This window comes from Rhinolophus ferrumequinum, chromosome 17 (genome assembly GCF_004115265.2).
Source record: "Rhinolophus ferrumequinum isolate MPI-CBG mRhiFer1 chromosome 17, mRhiFer1_v1.p, whole genome shotgun sequence".
NCBI lineage: Eukaryota > Metazoa > Chordata > Mammalia > Chiroptera > Rhinolophidae > Rhinolophus > Rhinolophus ferrumequinum.
In genome coordinates, this window is record NC_046300.1 from 54,097,612 (window position 1) to 54,114,718 (window position 17,107).

The window sequence follows — 17,107 nt, forward strand, 5'->3', positions numbered from 1 at the left end:
CGGAGTGCAGCCTGAGCCCCTGCGGGGGATCACTGAGTGTGATGGCGAGGTGCTCCAAGCCTGTCTCCTGGGTCCAGTTCCAAAGTGTGCTCCCCATAAATGCTCCAAATGCCCCAGAGTGACTCAGATGCTGGAGATTTCAGGTGCAAATATTCAGCTTAGCAGAGCCACACACACAGGACAAGCGTTGCCCTTCAAAGGTAGTGAGTCTTGCCCATGAGGAGGACTAAAATGACCAGGGCTGACAGAGAAATGGGTTTAGAACCAGGTAACCACATTCCCCAGCATAACATAAAAGTCCCCTGTAACAGCTCTCTTCTTGTAAAAGTCACTCTTACTTCCTGGCGGGCTAGAGGAAGACAGCCATAGAAAGTCATTCTGCTCACACCGAGAACGAGGTGAGCAATTATCTAAGGGCAGGCCCCCCCGACCTCTGCTTTGCAGAGTTTTCTTAATAAACTGGAATCAGAAATTGGGCCACAAAAGCCGTTGCTGGCACTCTCTCACAGAAAGTGGGTAAAGGCGGACGTACGATGGGGGTGCGGGGAGCGACTGGCATGGATCCCAGCCCTCTGATTAGTCCCTCCGTGGGTGGCAATGCAATTCCCCTTCCATCTGGAGACAGGAGGGGTTCCCCCAAGTGCAGTGGCCAGAAACGCAGTGCCATGAGGCTGGACGTCAGAGAGCAGGGCGACTTCCCAGCAAGTTTTCTGACTCACAACTATTCCTCTGTGACAAGACGCACATGCTGGCTAATAACACAGCTTCATGCGATGGGACAGGGTTAATTAACTTCCCGTTGAACAGGGTCCATTTCCCCGTCCTGCGCGTCTGTGTCCTTGAGAGCACAGAAAGCAGCTCAGGCACCCCGTGGCCAGCGGCCTTAGGAGGGGAGATGCAGCAAGGCTGGGGCCCACCCCATGGCTGCCCTTTACAGAGTGCCCACCCACTTAGCGCTGTGTTCTCCTCGAAGGAATAAATCAAACATGAAGAACAGCAAACATGCAAGAAAGATGATGGCCAAGCTGGTAGCTGTGAGGCACTAACCACGGCAGCACAGGGCTTGTCACCTTTATCCCATCAGGTCCGGCTGCATAGGCAACTGAGGCCGGGTGGTGGGAGGAAGGAGGCAGAGCAGAGTGAACCCAACCCTGGAAGACTCCTGCTCCTCCTTGGTCGGGCTTGTGCCGTCTGCCCACTTGAACCCAGGAAGTCTTCTGTTTCCCATGTTGGCTCCCTGTATATCCACTTCTGTGCCTAGCGAGGACTCTCCCCGAAAGGTTTTCTCATTCTGGTGGAGCTTATGAAGAACAGGCTTTATTTGTCTCTAAATCTTCAGCTGATATTAGTTTTACCCGAGACTCAGTCGAAATGAAAAAGGATTACTTTATATTTACTTGCGCCTTTCATGAGAGAAACTAATTTTGAGAAAGAAAGTCTCTCCAATGTGAAACACTTTCCCTTCCTTCAAGCCCTCCAAAGGGCCAAAGGGAAGCTAAAAGGCGTGTGTGCTTTGTCATTTACTTTGTCTGACAGCTTCTTCTTACTGTGCTTTTGGGAGTGACCTTCCCCTCGCATGTCCCTTCACTCTCCCGTGCACACCCATTATAATAGAATTTTAGAGCCAAGCATGGAGCAGGCTACCTTTGATAATTAATGGCTCTGAGAGTTTGCTGAGTGTGTTATTTAATTAATGACACTTGTGTTTGGAGTGTGTACTATTCTGTAGTTGAATAAAAGGTGCATTTGCTGAGGGATTATAGACAAATACTCAAGGATCGGCACATTGAGAATTTGTTGGGGTTCAGCACGTTTAACAGGCTAAAGGGGTGATAATAATTTTTCCTCGCTGCCATTTAAAAGGCACTGAAGTTGATATAGCTCTGTTCTTTTTGCCTTGTATGAGCTTGGATTACAATAATAATAATAAAAAATCCTTAGGCTAATGGATAAATGTCTGTGACCCAGAGCAAGGCCTTTCATCAAAAACAAAAAGATGAAATCTTTAATGCTACATTTTGAGCATGAAATTGATGCTCAAATAAGTTATGGTTTACTTCAGTTACTCACAAATAGGCTAACCTGAATTGTGTTCAAGTTCTACTTGGGACCAATAGATCATGGGTTGAAAACTGGCAAGAAAACAAAGTTAAAGGCAGTTAGGAATAAAGAGGGATTCACATCAGCCAGTTTGTCCCGAGATTCTAGTTCTTAGAACGAATCGTAGATTGTGAAAAAAACAAAGATGAAGATATCCATACAGGGGCATCCACAGTCATCTAGGTTAAATTTCTGTGGCCTTATCCCAGCGTGTATCCGGAGAGAGACCGCAAACACAAAGGTCCAGTTTTAAGCTTGCATTGTCACTGCATGAGCCTGGATGAGTTACATCCACTCTCTGGACCACAGTGTTTCCCTTTGTAAAACAATAGGTTAAATTATAAGCTCTTTAAACTTCCTTCCAGCCCAAAGATGCTCAGAGTCTCAGGTTCTTCTCAGGAGGGACATGGAAGCTGCCTGTCCCACTGATAGGAGAGAGAGCTCATGGCTCACTTTTGGGATTTGAGGGATATTTGCCCCAGAAATGGACCCCTGTGGATATGTAGAGCCATATAAACGTGTCCTGCAAGAGGGCTAGTGGCCCACCTGTTTCCAAAGCTCAGCCAGATGGCCCAGGAGACAAGCACTCAGCCAGGGTCCTGCCATCCCCCCTCTCCCGCTCATGGCAGACAGTAGAAATAGAGGCACTGGCTCAGAAGGCTTAACTGGAGTGAGGAGAGGGGCTCTGAAGGCTCATTCATTCATTCATTCATTCATTCACTCAGCAAGGGTTTTTGAGCACCCATGACATGCCAGAAGGTGTTCTAAGTGCTGGACACATTCTTTTTGCTGGGTGGGAAGGAAAAGCCATCTGTGCAAAGCACCTATCAGCCAGCTCTTATGCTGCAGTTTATAGTCTTACTTAAGGAAATCTGATTGTCTTCACTTCTGCCCCATGAGGTAGATTTCATAACCTCAGTTCACAGCTGAGAAAAGCTCACATGATTAGTAAGTACAGGATTGGAACCAGATCTGCTTAATTATCGAGATCAATCAACCTCTTTCCACCATTGCACTGTCCAATATGGCAGCCACTAACCAATACAGCTAATGAACACTAAAAAAGGTGACGAGTCTGAACTGAGACGTGCTGAAAGTGTACAATTCCCACTGCGTTTCAAAGATATACTCTAAAAAAAGAATGTAAAATATCTCAGTAATTTTTTGTATTTATATTACATTTTTTAATATTACAAGGATATTGAAATGAGAGTATTTGGATATATTATGTTAAAAACACAGTATTAACGTTACTTTATTCTGTCTGTAGTGGATCTATTAGAAAATGTAAAATGACTTGTGGCTGACATTCTGTTCCTATTGGACAGCGCTGCTCTGGGACAATATCCTGGGGCCCAGGCTATGGAGTGAGCACAGAGGACAGGGGCCTGGGTTGCGGGGCTGTCTCTACGAATGTCTGAAGAGTTAATTTAATATTGAAGAGTCCGCGCTCTGGGTTCCAGTTAGGCCCGTGACGTATTTGCTCCGTAATCTTGATCATGTTACTTTGCCTATCTGCCTCAGCTCCATCACCTGCAAAATGGGAAAATATGGGTACCTACCTCACAGAGTTGTTACGAAGATTAAATATAAGTAAAGCACTTAGCATAGCACCTGGCCCAGAGAAAGGTCTAAACTAAAGAGATATCAATTACAGTCACTCATTCATTCATTCACTCAGCAAGGGTTTTTGAGCACCCATCATATGCCAGAAGGTGTTCTAAGTGCTAGAAACAATGGCCCTGTCCCCGGACACTTACTTGGAGGGTACAGACATCATATGATAAGATGGCAGATGGTGGTGAACACTCTGAAGAAAAATAAGACGAGTATAAGGGACAGAAGGAACCAGGGCCACTACTTGAGGTTGCCTTCCTGAACGGTAATATTTGAGTCAAATACTGAATGGAAGAAGGAAAGGAGATCATTCCAGGTGAGGGGAACAAGAAGTGCCAGGGCCCGAGGTGGGAGCTGTCTGAAGTGACCTATAACAGCAAGCAAGCAGGGAGACTGCAAGTGGGAGTGTGATGGGCAGACGCAGGGGAGATGAGTCTAGATTATACCTTAGTCCTGTCGTGTGAGTTACAAGGCTTCCTGTGATTAGGCCCTGGCAGGCTCTCCGAAGTATGGACGAGGGACAGGATCTGGCTTCCCATTGAAAAGGATCATACTTTTAGCACATTCCCTATTTTAATATATTCATTCTTTTGTACAGCCTTTGGTGAGTTTGAAGGTATAGATATGTATTTCAAGATACATAGTCAACAGTTGACTATGATATTCTATATAAAGAAGTTGTATTTTTTTTATTAGTTTCAGGTGTACAAGACAAAGTAATACTTAGACGTTTATCATTTGAAGTTATATTTTTAACTGCAGTGTCATGAAAGCTTATCGAGAACGAGGAGAGTTCTTAGGTTTTGCTTAAAATACTTTTTCTTTTAAATGTTTGTACTACTTTTCCTTTCCATTGAGTCTTATTTTTTTTTAAAAGGATTCAATGAATTAGAACAGACTGTACACAAGATCTTACACCTTAAAAGAAAAAACTGCCTCGATAGAAAACAGATCCTTGAGTGGAGAGTAATAAAGCAGAACTTTGAAAGGGGTGTGTCATGCAGGAGACACTGCTCGCTGCACCATTTGTCGTGCGGGGGATCCTGCCGACTTTGCCATGTGTCACGTGGGGCGGCCGGCGGGGTCTCTGGTCCCACTCCGCACATAAGAACGCAGGATATGGTGAGGCCAAAAAGGAACACCCACGGAGCCATAGGTAGGGGAGTCACACCACTATACTGTCACTGGCGACTGGGTTGGAGACACAGGAAGCAGGAGCCACACAGTTCTCAACCCTCACTGTGCCACTTGCAGACTCAGCCACCATCTTCTTGCTAGCTCCCCCTTTTTTTTCTGCTAGCCTAGCTACGGCAGTTATATTCATGGCTAATGGCTCACTGGTTACAGCTGACGGCCAACTAGCCACAGCTGATGGCCATTTGATCACAGTCGACGGCCATTTACTACCTGAGCCAGCACCTTTCTATGTGAGGCCGAGAGCCTGGAAACTGCTTTTTGGGGCTCTGTCCCCACAGGGTGTCAAAGATAAATGCTGATTTACTGCATTAGGTGTATTCCTGTTCCTGTTCCAAATTGATAACTGGATTCTGCAGGAGTCACTAGAGAGACTGGATAAGAGAGAGGGCAGAGTTCTCAGAGCAGCCAGAGCCCGGTACTGCCGAGACTGGCCTTCTGCTGTGAGAAAGCTTCCCTTTTCTATAGTCACAAACCTGCCTTATCATTTCCAGTTAAAAAATGATTCAAGCAATGTCATGTGCTTTCATGTCTTGAAAGCGATACCACACCATCAGTTTGTAGTTTAGAATGCCTACAGCTCTGAAGTTATTGTGGGTCTTGCTGGAACAGGATGTAGAGCGTCAGCAGGGGAAAGTTGCTGAGAACACTTAATTGCATTCAAAGCCATTTTTGCCTGTCTTAAAGGAATGAAAATGATCTGCCGGTTCTTATTGACCTTCTTGACCTAAAGATATCTGCTGGAGGAAAGGAAATCCTCCATTGGGTTCTTTTAATGCTTTAATTGTTACATGATCTATCATCTTACACACTGACTCGGACTCTTTTGAAAAATCTCTTAAATACACATGAAAATTGATTGCTAATCCTAGACCTTGGAGTGGCTCCGAGAGGGCATTAATTATGTGTGGGCATGGGGGTGGGAGGGCATTAGATCAAACTGACACAAAGTCAACTACTTTATAGGGGGATAGGGTAGAGGAATCAATTTGGTTACAGGTGCAGTTGACTTTGTACTGCCAACTTGCACAGACCCGATTACATGCTTGCTTGTTCTGGAATCAGGCTCATCACTTCAGACTCCCTATTGGGTCCTCTAGAGTAGAGATGGACTTCACTTACTGTGCTTCAGGCAGTGTTTGGCTCAAAGTGGGACTTCAGCAAATAGCTGGGGATTGAGTTCTAGAACCTCAAGGTTAAATATGTCCTCCAAAAGGCACGCAGTCTATATCCATGTTGTAGCCAGGACTCTGGATGGCAAGTAAGGAAACCCCATTTCAAATGAGCCTCTGAAGAAAAGTGACTTAACCGTGAAGAATAGGGGAGACATAGGAATGTACCCCCTCTTTTTGCTTTTGTCTCCCTTTACTGTGCTTCTCCTGCATCAGACTTCTCCAAATGATGGGCCGGGTGACTGCCAGGAGTCGCAAGTCTACATCACTCCTTCAGGGGCTTTTCTCTTTCTGTCCATACACCAAATGGTGGGAAATAACTGTCATTGCTCGAGCTGGGCTCACATGCCTAGAATTGTGGCTTTGGGATGGGACTGGCAGTTCCACGTTAAAATGTCTGCTACAGCCTATCCGTTTTTCTGCTTGAATCTCTCGACAATCTTCTAAGTGTTCTGAAATTCAAGAGCTAATTGTAGAGTCTTGATGAACACCCCTATCTCCAGAGGAAGCCCTAACTGAAAGATCTTTAACGTGGAACCCTTAGAAGTCCCAAAAATGCAACATCCAATGCATTATGGCCCACGGTTGATTAGCCATTAGTCACTCCTGTTCATCGAATGCAGTTTTAGCTTTCAGGCAAATATTCAGTCCCTAACTGTTGCGGCATGTGGAAACAAAGGAGAGTGCTATCTCTTGAGCAGGGTGGTTGTGACGAGTGGGTAAAGTGATCTTTACAAACACCCCAGCACGGGACTCACCAATGCTTGGCTCTTTTCCTGAAGTTCATGAAGAAGCAAGAGTCAGCTATATCTTATATCTCAGCTTTATTGTACAACTCTTCAGTTAGCTAGTGTTCAAGCAGTGGATGACATTTCTAAATGGGGACCCACCAATTTTAGAGTAAAGTAAATGTGGGCTCCAGAGTCAGACTGCCTGAACTTGACCTTCCATGTATAACCTGAGAGTGCTTGGGCAAGTCCCATAGTGACCTTAAGCCTCAGTTTCAACATCTGAAAATTGGGACAATATTAAAGGTTGTTGTGGGGTTTCATTGGAATAAAGCCTGTAAAGTGCATGGTATTACCTGCCCATAATAAGCTTTTCATAAGTGGTATCATTAAGAATCGTTAATAATGAAGTGTCGCCTCTGAGGTGGTCTCCTACTCGTTTCCTGAGATACTGATCTGACTAGTCCCTGTGGCCTCTTAAAGTCAGGGAGGATGGCTAAGAGGAGGAGAAGCAACTCTCCGATACTGTAGCAGAGTGTTTGTAAAGGTTGTATGCAGCAGTTATCCTTTTTTGTTTAGTCCTAGTGTGGAATAATTGAACATTCAGCCAATAATTAGACTGTGTGTTAAAGTCAATCTCTTCCTTCTTTTCTTTTGTCATTAATTTAAAATTTTTCACTTATATGATTAATTTTTAGTCCTTTTATGGTAAAATAGACATACAGGAAAGTACAGAAGCCATATAGGTATATATATACATATATATATGTATATATGTATATATGTAGATATATGTATGTATATATAAATACACACACACACACACACACATCTTACAGAATTAACATAAAAGAGACACAAATTTTGCCACCACCCATGGCCAGGACTAGAACATTCCAGCCGCCTTCCACCATCCCACCCCAGTTCCCTTCCCAATCATAACCCTCTTTCTGCCACCCCCACAAAAGTAACCACTGGGCTGATTTTATGCTGATTGTTTCCTTGCTTTCTCTTATAATTTTACCCTCTAAATGAATGTATCTCTGAACAGTGTAATTTAGTTTTGCCTGTTTTGAACTTTACATGAATGCAATCACACAGTATGTATTCTTTTGTGTGCCTCTGTTGTTCCACTTGATCTTGTCAGTCTTTAAAATGCTGACTATTGTGGTGGGTATATAGTGGTATTTCACTGTGTTTTAAGTTTACATTTCCCTGATGACTAAAAATTATTGGCCATTTCAATACCTATTTTTTTTATGAAGTGTCTGTTTAAATCCTTTTATATTTTCTATTGGGCTGATGACTTTTTCTTATTGACCTGTAAGTTTTTTCTTTTTAAGAAAATGATCTTCTGTAATCTGGTCCTTTGTTAGTTGTATATGTGTTAAATATCTTCTCCCACTCTGTGTCTTGTCTTTCCTCTCTCTTAATGGTGTCTTTTGATAAACAGAATGTCCTAATTTGAATGTTGTCCATTTTATCATTCTTTTTTTATGGTAACGTTTTTTGTGTATTTTTTAAAAAGTCTTTCCCTATGGCGACATCATGCAGATATTATCCTATAGTATCTTCTAAAAACTTTTTTTGTTTTACACTTCACATTTTAAATCACAATCCACCTGAAATTGACTTTTGCATATGGTGTGCATGGATATCCAATTCTCCCAGAACCATTTGTTGAAAAGATTTTCCTTTCCTCACAACTCTGTGATGTTATTTTTTATCATATATGTTCCTATATGCCTGGATATGTTTCTGGGCTTTCCATTTTGCCCAATCTGTCTATTTGTCCTTGTACCGATACCGGCACCATGTTCTAATTTTTATAGCCTTATAATAATACTAAGACCTCCTGTGCTTCTATATTGTTCTTTTAATAGTCTCTGGATACATTTCCAGAGCCATTTTAAAATCAACTTGTCAATTTTTACACATACACCACCAAAAAAAAAAATATATATATATATGTATATATATGTATATATATACACATACGTACACATATATGCATATGGGAATTTTGATCTGAATTGTATGGAATTTATAGGTCAATTTGAGAAGAACTGCTTTTATAAAATTGAGTCATTCATCTCTCCATTTATGTAATTCCTCTTCAATGCCTGTTAATAACATTTTATAGTTTTCTGTCTAGAAGCTTACGTTGCTTTATTTTTAGTCATTTGATTTTTGACATTAACATAAGCTAATTAATTTTGTTCATTTTCTAACTGTTTAGCTGTTGTGGACTGAATGTTTGTGTCCCTGCACCCCCTCAAAGTTCTGATATTGAAGCCCTAACCCCCAGTGTGAGAGTAACAGGTGGTCTTTGGTGGGAATTAGTTTTGGGTGAGGTCATGAGGATAGAGCTCCCACTATGGTATTAGTGGCCTTATAAGAAGAGCAAACCAAAGCTCACTCCTTCTCCTCCTTGTGAGGACACAGTGAGAAGGTGACCCTCGACAAGCCAGGAAGAGGGCTCTCATCAGAATCAGACCATACCAGCACCCCGGTCTTGAACTTCCACTCTCCAGAACTGCGAGAAACAAATATCTGTTGTTTAAGCCACCCAGTCTATGGTATTTTGTTGGTAGCCCAAGCTAACAGCTGATATACAGAAATTTAAAATTTAATAGCATTGATCTTATAGTCAGAGGCCTTGCTAAGTTTACTGATTAATTCTGGTTGTTTCTCAATAGATTCTTTTGGGTTTTCTGCATACATCATATTGTCTAAAAATAATGATAGTTTTGTTTCTTTCTTTTTAATCCTTCTAACTTTTACGTATTATTCTTGACTTACTGCACTAGCTAGGCCTTTGAGTACATTGTGAAATAGCACTGTTAGTGGTGAATATTATTATCTCATTTACAGTCTCAGATGAATACTTTTCAACATTTCACTCTTAAGTATAAATTTGCTTCCAGTTTTAGTTTTCCTAGAACTTCTATATTTGTTAAGTTGGATATTGGACTTGATCAATATATGTTTTTCTGCATCTACTTAGATGACCCTGTTATTTTCTTCTTAATTATTGTGGTGGAAGACATCACAGATAGCAATGTGAAATCAATGTTTCATTGGTCATACAGTCTTTCCCTGAAAATAAAATTAATATAAGATCCAGTCTTATTTTACTATAAGACCGAGTCTTATATTAATTTTTGCTCCAAAAGACGCATTAGAGCTTATGGTCTGGCTAGGTCTTATTTTCAGGGAAATACGGTAATGTATTATCCCTTTCATGGATTGTGCATGCACAAACATACATGTAAGTAATCTACCTGTTTGCCTATCTATCTGATATCTTTTAGGATTTGGGCATCTATTTTTCCATGTACAATTAGTCTGTAGATTTCCTTTCTGTTATGTTCTTGTCAGGTTTATGTACAACAAATGAGAAGTGGAAGAGGTATTTTGTTTTCCCCCCTCTTTTCTGGCAGAATTTTTTCCATCAGTCATAAGATTCTTATTAAGAATTATTCTATTAATAAGATTAAGATTCTTGTTTCTTTCTTAATTGTGTGGTAGAATTCACCAGTAAAGCTATCTGGGCCTGATGTTTACTTTGTAGGAAGGGTTTTAATTCAAATTTGATTTCTTTAATAGTTACCAATTATTTATATTTTAATTTTTACTTTGTGTAAAACTATATTTTCTAGACATTTATCAGTTTAATCCCAATTTTCAAATTTGTTGGCTTAACATTTTTCATTATATGTACTCTTTTTTAATGACTGCAATATCCAGAAAGATGGATAGCACATTAACTTTTAGTTTTACTTTTCTTCCAATAAGTGCCTATAAGTTATAATTAAAAGTAAACTATTTTCTACACACAGCTTTAGTTGCATCCACAAGTTTTAGTTTTCTTCATTCAGTTCAAAATCATTTCCGATTTCATCATTTTTAGAATTCCTTTTGTATGAGTGTGTTGGTGATAAATTCTCTCAGCTTTTGTCAGAAAATATGTTTATTTCACCTTCATTCTATAAGACTATGTTAACTGGGTACGGAAATTTAGGTTGGCAGTTATTTTCTTTCAGCTCTTTAGAGATGTCATTCCATGGTCTTCTGATTTTCTTTTTTTGTTGTTGTTTTTGGTCTAATTACTATTCCTTTGAAAGTAAGTTTTTGTTTGTTTGTTTTTCACTATTAAATCTAGTAACTTGCTCTTTGTCTTTGATTTTCTGCAGTTCCGTCATGATGTGCATAGGTGTGGATTCTACACCCCGCTGCTCTGAGTTTGGTACGTTCTTGAATTTTCACATTGGTGCTTTTGCCAGTTTTAAAAATTCTCAGTCATTATCTTTTTAAATATAGCTTCCACTAGAACTCTGTTTCGGAATTGGGAATAAATATCTATTAGATTTTCTCAGTGTAGTCTGGGTCTCCTGACTGATTTCTCTTATACTTTTTTCCACTCTCCTCTCATCTATCATGGTTCATTTTGAATATTTTCATGTGTGACAATTCCAATTTTAGGTACCCTGTGACTCGCTCTTATTTGTTTTGACTTGTCTCATCATTTGCTGTGGTGTCTATGTGTACACACACTCATGAATTGGGCATTGTATTTGAAAAAAAAATGTTATTTGTAGTAATAATGTAAGATCTTAGATGGTATTATTTTCTTCCAAAGATGATTTTTTTTTCTTTGCTTCTGTCAGAAACATAATGGGACTAGCAATTTGGGATCATCTTAATTCAATTTCTGGGACTGAGACTTTCTCAGTTGCCCAGATGATTTGTAATTGGGCTGCAGTTGGTGCTAGGTATCAAGGGTATTACTTTTTCAGATCTTTGTTTTCCACCCAGGTATGAAAGGTTGGCAACCCAGCTTTTATTATTTTAGTTCCATCTGCCTCTCCAAGACTCACAAACACGCTCAGCAGAAAAGCAACCCCAAATGCTGAGCTCTTTTCTTTCTGGATTTTTGTCCTCTCTTCAGTCTTGACCCTATAATCTTTTGCAATCTTGTTACCTTTAATAGATATTTTCTTATATTTTGTACAATTTTTCTAGTTGAACACAAGGAGAAGTTTGATTCAAATTGTTTGGTCTGTTAGTAATAGGAGCAGAAGTCATTCTTTTTTCTTTTTTGGTGGTCTGAAAACATCCTGCCTTACAGGTTTTTTTCTTTAATTATTGTTTAAATTATTTTTTCATAACCTGAATATTCGCATAACTTATCATCTTTAAAATATTATATAAATCAGAGAAAATAGTAAATCTACATGTTGGCATTGGTAATGGACACTCACAGTCTCCATTGCTCACCATTCATGATAAATTGGAGGTAGTAGAACGTAACTCAAATGTCTTTTGGATCCACAGAGAAGTATTAAATCCAGAAAGAGCACAATTTGCAGATGCTTTTTGTAGTATATTTCCTGTACATTGTCTTGTGTTATCCTTATAATAACCCTAGGATATAATTAAAATGATTTTCATCATAGTAATTCAGAGATAGGGAAAGTGAGGCAAAAGAGAGTGATGTCTTCAAGTTCAGAAAGTAAGTTTAGTGGCAATGTTGAAGGGGAGCCACCTTAAATTATTCAAAGATATTTCCACTGAAAATAAAAGATAAAATGGCAGACAATCCAGACATCATTATTAGGAGACTGCAGAATGTCTTTTATGACTGGTGCTCAGAACAAATGATTGCAAAATAGATTTCTGTTTTGGGGGGCGATGGGCTACATAAATTTTTACAGAACTATAATGTTCATTTTACCAGTCTTCTTTTCAAAGCACATTCTAGAAAGTTCTATGTAAAGATCAAAACAGGCATTTGCTTTAGAGAGGGTGTTACCTGCCACTTGACTTTTTCTCTTGATTCCACATGATTTACATGAAACTATAGCAGAGGAATCACGGTTTGCCTTGTGATAGTGTTTTAAAATGGTAATAGTGAACAAAAATAGTCAGGTCTCTTCACTGGGGTCTGGGGATTGCACAGAGAAGGTGGCAGGCGTTCATCCACTAAAGCAGTTGGGTATAAGAAAGTGAAAGTGTGTTCCCAAGATGGCTTCCCCAGCCCTCTCTTTCTCTGTCTTTGTACAGCTCCTGTCCTCTGCAAAGAGCATGTTCTGCCTCACTTACACATGAAGGAGAAAAGAGGGGGAATAGGAAGAAGAAAGGACACGTGATATAGAATTGGGCTAGCATTTAATTTTACTAACACCATTGGTACAAGTGGTTCCAATGGGAAAATTTAATTCTATAAATGTTCTGTATTTAGTTCCTACCCTTTCTTACCTCCAGTATTTGGACTTTAATAAGTAAGACACAATCTCCATTGCTCACCACTCATGATAAATTAGAGGCAGCAGAACATACTGCAGTGTCTTTCGGATCATCAGAGAAGTATTAAAACCAGAAGGAGCACGAGTCAGAGCTGTTTTGCTAGTGTATTCTGAATTGATCGAGTGCCTAGATGATAAGAAGCTTGATGCCCCTGGAATGTCAAAATAATGCAGCACTTATATAAGAGGTGGTTGAAGGACATTTCAGGCATTGGATGGAATGAGCTGCATAAATACCAGCTATTATTAAAGGACAGGTTACAGATTATTAACATGAATTTTCATAGCCTTTCTTCATATTAACTTCCCCTGACCTCTAGGAGAGTCTTTTTTCCCTACCTCCCTTTCTGGCAGAGACAAAAAATCATAAAAATAGTAGGAAGGGACCACACAGAGTGGGGAGAAGCAAGTAGAGAAAAAAGAAAAAAAAAAGTCTTGGGAGTAGGTAGACATTTTCAGAAGGCTTTTGTCCTCTGAGAGTATGCGGATTGATGGGTGAAAATTATCCATTTCTGGAAATGAGATGATGAAGAAGAAGATGATGATGGTGATGACAGGCTTTATTTCATTATCATTTTGCAAGTAAAGTTTGGAAGTCTTAGAAATTTTTTGTGGCATTTAGATGAGACTTTTTTGTAAAGGACTCTGTGCTGATCAATCAAGAGGTTCCAAGATTCATAAGGGTTAAAAGTAACTATAGGAAGCTAGTCATTCCTACCATGAGTTGAACCAGTAGGTTGGTGCAAAAGTAATTGCAGTTTTAGCAATTTTTTTTAACCTTTTAAGCCACAGTTACTTTTGCACCAACCTAACAAATCTCAACAGAACAGTTTTGTATTTTGGTTAGCCATCAATGGCCTGTGGTAATCTTTTGTCTGAACTATCAGGTACATGTTAGAGGAAGCTGGATCTTGGTAAAACATTTTAAAAATACTCAAACTAAACCAAACAACCCATTTTGGAACCATGGGTGGACTGTCTCATAGAATGTTTATTAAAGGGAGGTTTTTAAAGTATAATTAGATGGTTATTCTTTTGGGCTACAGTAAAATAATTCATTTAAAGACACAGTAGATTTCATTCTTTCTGAAGTCTCTATGATTCTATGGTTTATAATTCCCAGTTTAGGCCATAAGGGCTTGCTTTATATTTATCTAATCTAAATAACTGAGTCTTTAATTCCTTGCTACTGAAATTTGGTTCTGTAAGTGTAGTCTACACAGAATAAGAGGAGAGAGAGCACAGTTCAGTAGAAAGGAGAAAGCAAACTGAAATTGCTTTTTCTGCTATGTTTAAGATGATGGGTCATCTTTTGGTAAAGAGCTTTTGAACACACTAAAGTATCATTAGCCTTAAATGAGGAATGAATCGTCTCTTGTACTTCTGTGCTAAAGAAAATCTTTTACTGTATCCATTTGGGGATGGCAGAGTGTTGGCAAACACTTTCATTGTATTGATAATACCTGCAGATGGGATTACCTAGTGGGTTTAGGATCAAACTAGGTTAGGAGCTGAAGTTAACCCTCTCCCCGCTCCCGAGAAAATAGGAGAGAGAGTAGCATGATCTGCTCCCTGGGCATTTTTCATGACAAGCTGCTGTGCTGATAGTCAATCCCCTCTGAGAAAGGTGAGGGTGTTCCCAGGCTGGTAGCATAGATTTCAAAAGGTATAATTCAGTAACGAGAATGCACACCGCTAAACAAACCAGTTTCTTCTCGTGTGCCTCAACTGTCCATGATTATAAGTGTGGGGCAGTGACTGAAATCCTGGTGATGTTTCAAAAATTCCAGTGTCAAAATTTTGCTTTGACAGGATATCTATCACTAGTAATAATGCTGTTTTGGGCTGACTCAGTTGCTGTGAAATTGCAAGGCTCTGTTGTGAGTAAATGAGAAGCAACCAATTATCTACAAAATAATGGCACGCACAGAGGAGAGTTTGATGAATTACAAATGAATATGCTGACACAACAGAGTGTGGAAACCTACCCTGCTCTGACTTTCTTTCAGAATTAGGGGTGATGCTTGTTGATTTTACAAACAACACGCCCCACTCACTTCAAACATGGGGTGGAAATGGGGACAGGGAGATAATAAAATCTTCCTCCACTCGTACACACATTATTGCTTTAAAATTAAGTAGGAAACATAACATGGCTGTGTAGAGGCAGCAAAACCAAGTATTAAATGCCTAAATAAGGAATTATTACGTTCCAAGAAGGATGCAAGATTAGGTAAAAGATGCAGATCCACTGCTGCATGTAATGTGATTTAGAACATAGACTAAAAGAGCCATGGCAAAACCCTTCTCCGGAAACTCAGCTCAGCGTGTGGGGGGCAGAGCAGAAATTCACCTAAGCAGAAGGGAGATGTGGACCAATTCAACGAGTAGGTTTCCTAAAAAGAATGGTTCCTTTCCCCTTTGTCTGTAAAGACAGGTATATTTAGCCCCATTATACTACAGGAAATGACAATGCTCTGGGAGATATCTTCGAACCCTAAGTTTCTCCCACCTCCAATTACTAATTGTGTACTATTTATTGGGCAACCCGCATTACCCGCGCGGTTTTCAGTTACCATATCTGACTGTCCGGAAAACTGAAGGTGATTTGTAAACAAAGGCCCTTAAAGAGAGAAAAGCATATTAGTTAATTTAAAAACCCACAGGTACTGTGGCAATAGTTTGTATAACAACTTAAAGTAACTATCTTTCTGGCAAGACACACAAGGCAAGTTTGAATTACCTGGAAGGCAGGAGATGCTAGGCCTCAAGGCAAGAAAGAAGCAAAACCAGACAAAGTGAAGCACACTGGAAACTTGGGTAAGTCTCAATCCTCTTAAAGAAAGTGCAGTGTGAGATAGAATCCTGCAAGCCTCAGGAAAAGCCTAGAGCTTTCTTGCCGCTACCTGAAAGTACACATTCCAGAAAGAAAAGCACTCAGCCTAGGAAGTTGCCTCTGAAGAACGGTGACCCCCTTTGGATGGGACATTCCAAAATGACAACTAGCTTTCAGAAAAGGAATAGAGAGAGGATCGCTTGCAAACATGTCCTTAGGCCTGTGTTCTTAGGTAAACTAGCTTGATCCTTAAAAGGAAAACAAAAAAATGAGAAAGTGAACAGGGCAAAAAAAGAAACATCAAAGACAGCTGCTGCCAGCACCAAGGTATATCCCTTCAGGCAATTGAATTCAGAGCTGACAAACCAATGACTTGGGACAATGAAATAAGCTTTCCAGACTGCAAGGGCCTGAGCATAATAACATACTCGTACAATAATGAAGGAGCAATAGCTGAGACTGTGTCCTTAAGTAATTAGAAGACTTTAAAAAAGGAGGTTGGGGACAAAAAGGCCATCAAATACACATAATATTTTAAACTAACCAAAAAGGGCTTACATTTCAAAGTAAAAAAGAAATACAATCAATGTGTTTGCTAGCGCAAAGTCATGATCACTAAGTGGATGATACAATTTTATGTAATTCAGTTGCTACTAGTATTTGTCCAGTAATTGTGTTTTTAATTAGTATGTGATCTACTTTAGCAGCTTATACTATAAACACATTTACACAAAACCAGATGAAGAACACAGTTTTTAAAAGGCAAAGAAACAATTTAGAAGAGAGACTCCTTATCTGGGGTTCATAATCCCTAAGAAGGTTTACTAACAGGGGTACCAGATAAAATACAGGATGTTCAGTGAAATTTGAATTTCACGGCAACCCTATTTATCAATAAATTTCAGAAGATCTGAGAGCCCCCTGACATTGGATAAAAATGTGTTGTGTAGATGCATTCTGAAAAGGAGATTGGCTATAGATTTCCAGGAATCTATGATCTCCCAATAGTTAAACAACATCAACGCAGAGGGATAATTCATTTTCACCCTGACTTTCCCTGTGGCCTGAGCTTCCTAGCAGCCAAAGCTAAAGGGAAACACAAGGGGCATTTACCAAAGAGCAGCTGGGGAGAAGAGGCCCAGGGTGAAGGAG

General features: G+C 39.9%; 1 protein-coding gene across 8 annotated transcripts in view; it reads right to left on the minus strand.

Moving 5' to 3' along the window:
- The window catches only part of FHIT (fragile histidine triad diadenosine triphosphatase), a 1,395,299-nt gene that overhangs the window by 3,904 nt on the left and 1,374,288 nt on the right, over positions 1-17,107 (minus strand). The window lies entirely within an intron of this gene.